Genomic DNA, 7,381 nt, shown 5'->3' with positions numbered 1-7,381 from the left:
AAAGAAAGAAAGAAAAGAAAAGAAACAAGGCAAAGCCTAAGTAGCTTCGAGGTCACTCGGGTCTGGGGGAGAGTACAGGGAGTGGCCGCTGAGGGCAAGAGTTTCTTCCAGGGTGACAGAAATGTTCCTTTCCATTAGCAACTGGTGACATTGGATAACCCCCTGTAGGCCAAACTCAGCTAAGCTCTACAATGCACGAGTTGTATTGGGACACAGCTGACACTGAAAAGAAAGAGCCTGGTGTGGGGGCACATGCTTACAGGAGGCTGAGGCAGGAGGATCCAGAGTGCCAGTCCAGCCTGGACAATTTAGCAACTTAGTTAAGACCCTGTCTCAAAATAAAAAGTCAAAGCCAGATATGATGGTGCAGGCCTGTAATCTCAGCACTCAGGAGGTCGAAGCAGGAGGGATTATTGGGAGTCTGACGTCAGCCTACGCTACATAGCAAGACCCTATCTCAAAACAAAAACCTAACTAAATAAATAAAAAGCTAGGGATATACAGGGCAAAGGCCTTAGGTTCAATCCTTAATACTCCTGAATAACAATAAAAACCCAGGTGGTGAATGCCTGTAATCTCAGTGCCCAGGAGGCTGAGGCAGGAGGACTGCAGAGCGTTTGAGGGCAGCCCGGGCTACACAGAGAGACCTTGTTGCAATAAGAAAGAGAGAGGAAGGAAGGAAGGAAGGAAGGAAGGAAGGAAGGAAGGAAGGAAGAAGAAAGAAAGAAAGAAAGAAAGAAAGAAAGAAAGAAAGAAAGAAAGAAAGGGGATGGCGGCACATGCCTGTAATCCCAGCACTCAGGAGGCTGAGGCAGGAGGATTGCTTCAAGTTTGAGGCCAGTCTGAGCTACAAAATGAGCTCAAGGCCAGCCTGCACTGTGCAGCAAGACCCAAGACCCTGTCTCAAAAAGAAAAAACAAACAAACAAAAAAACAACTTGAAGTGAAAGGGGTGGGCCCAGTGTTGGGGAGTCTTAGGAGGCAGACTAGGTCCCCTCTCCCCCAGCCCTGTGCTCCTCTCCCTTTCATGGCAAGAGGGGAAGCTGAAGCCAGAGCCAGCTGGTGGGGGCTGTCCACTGACCTCCTTACCCTGGGGCCACTCCCAGACTTCTCTAGGGCAAAGACCCTGTGACCCATTGTCCCTGCCTGCCGTTCCTTCAGGCCGACTCTGGAGGGCACAGCCCACGTGCCCTCAGCGTGGGGCCAGGGGCAGGAGCACTGTCGCCTAAGAGCTGGAGTAGCCCTGGCTCAGGAGCCCCACCTCAAGGCCTGTGTTTCCCTTGTAAGCAAGCAGCACTCCACCCCTCCCATCCCTCTCCGCCTCCTCCTCCCAGCACCCGGTCACTGCCTAGAGCAAGGGCAGGCTGGGGACACTGAGGAGGGCAGGGTGCCCTGCTTCCCACAGAGAGAGGCCACCTGCTGCCCCCAGCCAGGTGAAGCAAGGACCCTGCAGGGGTAGTCCGGGGCTGGCCCTGGGCGCTTCCCTAGCTGGGTCACAGTGGCCCTTCCTTGCTTCTCCTTTCTGCAGTCCTGGGTCTCTCTATGAGGCTCAGGCTGACCTTGAGCTCACTTTGTAGCCCAGGCTGGTCTTGAACTTGCAGCAATCCTCCTGCCTCAGCCTCCTGAGTGTTGGGATCACAGGCATGCACCACCATGTCTAGCAGTCCTGAATAGTGAAGCCTTTGCACTGAGCTACGTCTCCAGCCTTTTTTCATTATTATTTAGTGGCAGGGTTTTTGGTGGACTGCTAAGTTGCCCAGGCTGGGCTGTAACTCGACATCCTCCTGCCTCAGCCTCCCAGAGTGCAGGGATGACAGGCCCACGCATCGCGCCTGGCTCCAGTTCCCTTCAGTTCCCCCAGCAGCTCTTTTTGGTTGCTGTTCCTATTATACCATTTTTCAGATGAGGAGACTGAGGCAATGCCAGTGTTGCTAGTGACTTCCTGTGTGACATTGGGTAGGGCTGTCCCTGTCTGGGGCCTTCAGGACACCCAGCGGCCTGGAAGACCAAGGAGAAGGGGACATGGACCCTCTCTGCGGAGTGTTGCTGCTGGCGAGAGCGAATGGATGTGAGGCTTCTCGTGAGGGGCTCCGGACGCCACGCACTATGGAAGGCTGACCAGAGATAAAGTTCCGTGCTGCAGTCTCTAGCATGGCCTCGAAGGTTGAAATTGCATTTGTTCCTATTTTATGGGTGAAGTCCAGAGAAGTGAAGTCACTGGCTCAAGGTCACACAGCGGGGAAGGGATGGAGCCAGCTTTGTCTGATGCATCATCGCCCAGTGCTCTTCCCAGGAAGGTCAATTCTGCTCCTGGTGAATCAAGATGAATCTAGAGTTTTCCCAAAAAGAACTTTCCCTGAGAAACTAGAAGTCAGGCTCCCCCAAGGGCAGGGAGGCAGGCATGCTTGGAGGCCACTCGTGTCAGCTCACAGCTGAAGATCAGCCCTGCAGGGATTTGGTACTCATCCGGGCTTCTCCTGTCCACGCCAGTGCCTCTCAGAGCCAGCAGGGGAGCCAGGTGTGGCGGTGGCATATGCCTGAAATCCCAGCATGCCAGGAGGCTGAGGTAGGAGGGTCACTGTGAGTTTGAGACCAATCTGGCTACAAAGAGAGCTCAAGGCCAGCCTGAGCTGAATAGCAAGCCCCTGTCTCAAAAAAAAAAAAAAAAAAAAAAAAAAAAAAAAAATTAAAAAAAAAAAAAAAAAAAAAAAAAAAAAAAAAAAAAAGAAAAGAAAAAGAAAGGAAGGAAGGAAAAGAAAAAGATTGGGGCTGTTTGGAACTAGCCCAGGATCTGACGCAATGTCCAGGGCCACAGCAGTCAGGACAGTGACTCAGCCCTGGAAACAGGTGACCATAGCTGGCTGGAGCTTTGCCCCAGTAATCAGCACCCCTAAAAGAATGGGGCCCAGGGGCTGGGGAGATGGCTCAGTGGAATAAGCACTTCCCTGGCAAGTGCAAGGGCCTGAGTTCAATCCTTGGTTCTGCAAAAAAAAAAAAAAAAGAATGGAGCACAATGCTGTCATGCCCTGTTCGTGAGCACGAGAAACCTTCTCCCACTGGGCAGGCGATAGAAGGCAAAGCAGCTCCACTTCTGGGCGCTGTGCCCCTCTCTGGGCTCCCCTCATCTCAGCTGTGGAAGTCATCTCTTTTCCCCATGCCTCTGCCCAGCTTTTCTCTGGGGTTGTCAGAAACACACACAGGGCCCACCCCAAGGTGACGTCTTCCAACCTGTGTCTTATGTGTCAATAAAAGAAGATTTATTCCCAGCATGGTGGCTCATGCCTGAGATCTCTGCATTTGGGAGGCTGAGGCAGAAAGATCTTCAGGACTTTGAGGCAACCTGGGCTACATGGTGAGTTCAATACTAGCCTGAGCTACAGAGCAAGACCCTGTCTCAAAAAAAAAAAAAAAAAAAAAAAAAGTTCCTAGGCAATGATTGGCATTAGTGTACCCATTCTACAGAAGAATAAACTGAGGCACATGCAGGTGAAAAGGCTTTCTGAGGTCATAGAGCTGGTTGGAAGTGCCCCTTTTGCACCCTGGAAATGTTTGAGGTTGGGGTGGGCAGGAGGCAAGGAGGGGACTGCTCTCCCCACAAGCAGCTCATAGAAAAGGAAGCACAGGGGTAGAAAAAACAGGGAGCCAGAACTCAGGGTTCTATTTCTAGCGTTGCGCTGACTCAGACAATGACCTTGGCTGAGTCACTTGCCAGCTCCACAGAGCTTGAAAACAACTCCCCAATAAAACGTCCCACCCCTAAGCCCCCATCATGGGAAGCAGACAGGAAGAAGGGTGCAGTGGCTTCAGATAGAAAGGCTGGCAAATCAGGGTGACAGGGGAGGGCTTGCCGGCCGGGGTGTTCTGTCCACAGTGGGCCCTGAGAGGGTGACAAGGAACTACCCCAGGACCCCCAGATGGGGTGGCCTGGCCCAGCTCTCCGCCCCCAGCCTCCCTGAGGCTCTTTAAAATACACCAGTGCCAAAGTTGCGCTTGCAGCTGGAGGTGACCTAATTAAACCCGCTTCCCTCCCCTCCCAAGTGTGTGCGTGTGGAGTGTGAGTATGTAGAGCCAGGTTACTTCAGGGACCTCCACCCCTCCTCCTCCTTGCCATGCGGGGCCAGCTGGGCCTCAGGCCTTTGGGCATCTTTGCCATCTGTGGTCCAGAGGCCAGCATGACACCAGGAGCACCACGTTCCCATCCGCCTCTGCCTCTGCGTGAAGACCCAACACCAGGCAGGTCACTTTCCCACCTGGCATCCCCTGTGGGAGGTCCAGGCTAGTCAAAGTCATACAGAGAACGGCTGAGTTTGAACACAAATCACTGTGACTCACAGCAGCCCCTGCTGTGCCACCCCTGCTCTGTGATTGTCCTTTCAGTGGTTCTGGGACAAATGAAGCATCCACTCCACTCTGATCTGCCCTCCCGGGGCTCCAGTGCAGCCTGAACAAAAGTCTGATCGGTGCTGGGCGTGGTGGCACACACCTGTGGCCCTGCCTATGGTCCCAGCGCTAGGGAGGCTGAGGCAGGAGGTGCTGCAGGTTTGAGGCTAGCCTCTGTAATGAGTTCAAGGTCAGTCAGTCTGTACACAGCAAGACAGTATCTCAAAAAAATAAAAAATCAATAACCAAAGACAAGCAAACAAAATATGTGAGCTTTGTCCCAAGTCCCATTCCCACGGGGATCCAGGTCCGGGGGGCCACGTTGTTCAGGTAGACGCGACCACCACAGCCAAGCTCAGCGCGCCCTCTGCTGGTGCCGCCCGGGGCTCCTGCTTCTGGACCGGTTGGCGTCTGGGCCCGCTGCGGGGTCCTCCGGAGTCCCCAGGGAAACCTGGCCAGCGACATCCTCGAACCCTGGCCAGCATCTCTCTCCAGGTCAGGGCCAAACCTTCAGGGCCAGATCTGTCCCGCACCCCCTGCATCCCTGACCGCCTCTTCGATTTTTTGTTTTTTCTTTCCTGGCGCTGCGGGCAAGCACATCAGGGTGGGCAGAGGCAGAACACAGATGTTTTCGCGAAAGACTTCAAGAGAATAGGAGGGGAGGGGCTGGGAGAAGGAAGCCTCACAACTGGACGCCCGGAGGCCTCTGGGGTGGACTAGGGCTGGGAATGGGGCCTGCGAGCCCTCTTTCCCGGGGAGGGGCTCCTGCTGGGTGGCATCCGGGCGGCAGGGTGCCAGGCGCGGGAGAGGTTGCCCACCCCCTGCCGGGCACACTTCTTTCTACCCTCCCCCAGCCCACGGGCGCAGCAGCTCACACTTGTATTTATTATTGTTCTCCGACCCCTCCCTCAGCCCGGGAAGAGCAGGCAGGAGGCAGGCTGGCAGCCTCGCAGGAACCGGCTGTCTCCTTCTGGGTGCCAGCCTCGCCCCTTATCTCCTCCCGGTCTCCTTGTGCCAGGGTCAGGGCACTCCGGGGCTTGATGCCAGCCAAGGTGGCCCTGAGTCCCTGCACCCCTCACCGGGTGGCCCTGCAGGCCCGAGCTCATCCCCCCTGCCCTCCTTAGGGGGCTGCGCCCTGGCAAGGGCGGGTCAGAGCCCCAAGGACTCCGGCGGGCATGGTGGCCCCAGGCGGGGAGTGCGTGAGCCTCCTCCCCAAATCCACCAACACGACTGTCCCCATCACACTGGGGACAACAGAGGCTGGACAAGATAGCCGCTCCTCCATCGTCCACGTCCCTCCCGTCCCAGCCCACATTTCAGGGATGCTCCGGGAGCCCTCGGGTTCCCCCAGCCACCGCGGTCCTTCCCGGTCCCAACCGGAGGCTGCGGCTTGGCAGGGACGGGCTGTCCCCGGGCGCCCTGGCCGGGCACAAGCGCCAGACGCGGGCCCCGACGCGCGCTCCGTCTCGGGACTCGAGGGGGCCGGCGGGCGTGGCGGGGACCCCGCACCCTCCGCCTCGCGGCCTCGCCCGCACCCGTCCGGCCAGCTCACCTCTCCCCGCGGCGGGATCCGGGATCCGGGGTGCAGACGGCGGGCGATCCGGGATCCGGGGTGCAGACGGCGGGCGGGTCCGGGCGCGCGTGGGGGTGCGCGAGCAGGCAGCTCCGGGCCTCCCTCTCTCCGGCTCCCTGGCTCCTCTCTCTCTCTCTCTCTCTCTCTCTCTCTCTCTCTCTCTCTCGCTCGCTCTCTCTCTCTTTCACGCCTCCCGCTGACGTAGGAGGAGCCGGGGAGGGCCGGGGGCACTTGTACTCCCGGCCTTTAAAGGGACCCCTCGCGCTGTCACCTCCCAGCCGGGCTCCGCGGGGGGCGGGACCCGCTGTGGCGCTTAGAGCCCCAGAGCTTCTGGTTTGGCAAAGTGGCTTTTATTGCTGGGCCAGGGTGTAATTTGCACCGCCGGGCCAGCTGGGCTGCGGGGACGCGGGGAGGAGCCAGGCGCTGAGCCGACCGAGAGCGTCCAGGTGGGGAGCAAGCGGGTGGGGGGGACCCTGCTCCCAGAGCCTCGGGAGCCCGGGCCACCCCGGGTCTGTAGTCAGCCCTGTGCCCAGGGGCCTCGGGCACCTCCTTTACCAGGCCGTCTCCCCTGAGAGGCCTCAGGAGAGGACCCTGAGCCCAAGGCCCTAGGATGCTGGGGCCTCCTTCCTCCTCAGCTCCCAGCTGGGAAGCGATCTTCCCTGGGTGCCTCCTAGCGCTGCTGAGCAGGCTGGCATTTTAAAGAAGTCTCATTAAAATAAAGCAGCTTGCAGTGGAGCACACCTGTAATCCCAGCCCCTCAGGAGGCTGAGGCAAGAGGATGGCAAGCTTGAAGCCAGCAGCAGCCTGGGCAATTTAGTAGATAGATAGATAGATAGATAGATAGATAGATAGATAGATAGATAGATAGATAGACAGACAGACAGATAGATGTATAACCTAATGTGTGCAGGGCTCCTCTGGCAGGCGACGGGCTTTGCACCCTCATGGGCTTGGTGAGGAGCAGGGGGAGTCAGGACTGTGCAGCATCATCCATCAGCCAGGGACTGGAGGTGTTTGGGGCCAGGGCCATTCCACACCAACACATATCCCACTATCCCACCTTCCAGAACCGCCCAGGAGTACTGGGCCCAGACCTTCCTGATTTCTGATTATACAAGGGAGACAGATAAATGCTGTCTGAGGTTCCCTGAGGCTCCAAGTTTTGACTTTATTCTACCCATGGTGCAAGGGAACCAGGGGAACCTCTTTGCCCCTATAAATTCTCGGATCTCTTTTTTGTTTTCCTCCCCTTCAAAGTTAACAGTTTTCAAAGTACACACCCATGAGTGTGATGGTGCATGCCTGGGATCCCAGCACACTGGGAGGCTGAGGCAGGAGGACTGCCCCAAGTCTCAGGCCAGACTGAGCTACACAGTATGTTCAAGACCAGCCTGTTCTACATAGCAAGACCATCTCAAAAAAAAAAAAA

At 56.8% G+C, this 7,381-nt stretch overlaps 1 protein-coding gene across 1 annotated transcript in view; it reads right to left on the bottom strand.

Annotated features, from left to right (window-relative positions):
• Csdc2 (cold shock domain containing C2) overlaps positions 1–6,292 on the bottom strand; it is a 12,143-nt gene extending 5,851 nt beyond the window's left edge. Inside the window, exon 1 of the mRNA XM_004642574.2 lies at positions 5,932–6,292. The gene's annotated coding sequence lies outside the window, so the exon portion shown is untranslated. The remainder of the gene's footprint in view (positions 1–5,931) is intronic.
• Between the last annotated feature and the right edge of the window lie 1,089 nt (positions 6,293–7,381).

This window comes from Octodon degus, unplaced genomic scaffold, assembly GCF_000260255.1.
Source record: "Octodon degus isolate 3935 unplaced genomic scaffold, OctDeg1.0 scaffold00156, whole genome shotgun sequence".
Lineage (NCBI taxonomy): Eukaryota > Metazoa > Chordata > Mammalia > Rodentia > Octodontidae > Octodon > Octodon degus.
Note: the sequence above shows the minus strand (reverse complement) of the source record. Positions and strands in the feature narration are given on the sequence as shown.